Below are 2,500 nucleotides of genomic sequence, written 5' to 3'. Positions count from 1 at the left end.
AGAAGGAGAAGGACCAGAAACCGCCTCATCGTGATGACATGCCGAGAACGGTTTTCACGAAATCCGATCCGACGAGCATAGCATTGTTTCCAAGTTCTTGCGCATGTGAAGGCAACTCGATCGTTTTAAGTGCCATGTTATCGGATTTCCACGAGAGCGTCTCTGACTGGCACCGATGTGTTGTCTTAATTCTGGCTGTCTCGGGTTCAGAAACGGACGAGGAAGAAGAATAACCACGGCGGGTAATAGCAGGCTGAACGACTGAAGGTCTGAGAGGAGGTGAGAAGCGAAACCAGATCGACTGACACCGTTCTGTCAAAGGTGCCAAAGCCGTGATTGAGGCGAGCAGGCTTCAGGAAAAACTTCTGAGAAACTCCATCTCGTTGTATCTGCTTCTCTCTCTTCGTTACCTCCTTCTCTGTGTGTTATTTTTCTCTCTTTGTCTATCTCTCTCTTACTCTGTCTCGGTCTCTGTCTCGGTCTTTCTCTCTCATTCTCTCTCTCTCTCTCTCTCTCTCTCTCTCTCTCTCTCTCTCTCTCTCTCTCTCTCTCTCTCTCTCTCTCTCTCTCTCTCTCTCTCTCTCTCTCTCTCTCTCTCTCTCTCTCTCTCTCTCTCTCTTCCCCTCTTTTTCTCTCTCTCCCTCCCTCCCTCCCTCCCTCCCTCCCTCCCTTCCCCCCCTCTCTCTCCCCTCCCACATTTCCTCCTCTTCTTATCGATCTCTTTAATACCCTTGGCAAGAACGACCTTCCTGGCGAGTGTAAACTGTTTGAGGACGGAGCTAATGACCCAACAAAAGTTCCTTCTTTGTCAAAAATAAAAGGCTGGGGAAGACGACGCATTAGAAAACTAATATTTATAAAGTTGTTACGATTAGACTTTTCGACGGTACGATTAATTTGTATGCAGAACACGGCATCATTCATAAATACGTATATGTGCACATACTTACACATGCATACACACATACACACACACACACACACACACACACACACACACACACACACATATATATATATATATATATATATATATATATATATATGATTACAATGATGAATATTATTGTTATCATCATGATTTTATCATTATTATCATTATTATTATCATTATCATTATCATTATAATTATTACAATCATAATTGCCATTATCCTTATTATCATCAATATCCTTTCATTAATATCATTATTGTAATAATAATTATTATTTTTCTTATCATCATTATCATTCTTATCACTGTCGTTATTATTACTATCATTATATAGTCGACGCTATAAATCTCCTTGACACTACTGACGCGGAATATTTATGCCTATTCAACGTAGATATTTTACAATGTTAGTTGTTTTCCCCATTCCTCTGATTTATTACCAGACAGGAACAAGAAAACTCCCAGAAATAAAAGCAAAGTTAGAGGAAGTTAATTCACCAGATCTGGCAACATCGCATGCTTGTAGACTATAAGGAACACTAATCGTCAGACAGACAAGGGTTTTGTTCGGTGTTGGATTCTTTATCACAGAGACCATAGGGTGTTGGAGACGACATGAAAGAGATTTCTACTTCACAAATGCGATGCTCAAAAGTATCTTAAATGGAGACGGAGAAGCAGAGGGAAGAGGATGAATCATGATAAGAAAAACAGAGAAGGGGAATTTCTGAACACGAGGAAGGAAGATGAGGAGTAGGAAAACGAGAAAGGAGAAGAGGGAGAGAAGGAGGAAGAAGAAAAAAATAAAAGGAAGGAAGAAGAAGAAGCTGAAACACAAGATAAAAAATATAATAATATGAAAAAAGAAGGAGGATAAAAAGAAGTAAGAAGAGGAGGACGAAGAAGAAGGAGAAGACGAATAAAGAAAGACACAGAAAAAGATGATGAACAAGAAAAAAAGACTAAAGAGGAAATTAATGTTACGAAGGTGAAGCAGAAATTATAATAATGGCTAGAGAGATGAGGAAGACAAGGAGCATAAAAAAACAACAACAGAGAAAAGACAAGAACACGAACAAGAAAGGAAGAAGAAGAAGAAAAAAAAGAGGACAGACCATCGAGTCATGGATTCAGAAGGTGATATAGTGATAATCAGAAAGGGAAAAAGAGAGGGAGAAAGAGAGAGAGAGAGAGAGCGAGAGAAAAAGAAAGAAAGAAAGAGAGAAAGAGAGAGAGAGAGAGAGAGAGAGAGAGAGAGAGAGAAAGGACTGACAAGCAGACAGACAAACAGACAAAACACACGTTCACGGGATAGAGAAAAACAAAGAGAGAATGGAAAACAGTGACTGAAAGGATGAGAAAGAAAACCAGACAACCGGAGAAAAAAATAAAGAAAAAAGAAAAAAAAGAGAAAAAAAACAAGAAAAAAGACAAAGAAAAAAAAACAGAAAAGAAAAGAAAATAGAGAGAGAGAGAGAGAGAGAGAGAGAGAGAGAGAGAGAGAGAGAGAGAGAGAGAGAGAGAGAGAGAGAGAGAGAGAGAGAGAGAGAGAGAGAGAGAGACAGAG

Source organism: Penaeus chinensis, chromosome 9, assembly GCF_019202785.1.
Source record: "Penaeus chinensis breed Huanghai No. 1 chromosome 9, ASM1920278v2, whole genome shotgun sequence".
Taxonomy (NCBI): domain Eukaryota; kingdom Metazoa; phylum Arthropoda; class Malacostraca; order Decapoda; family Penaeidae; genus Penaeus; species Penaeus chinensis.
Note: the sequence above shows the minus strand (reverse complement) of the source record.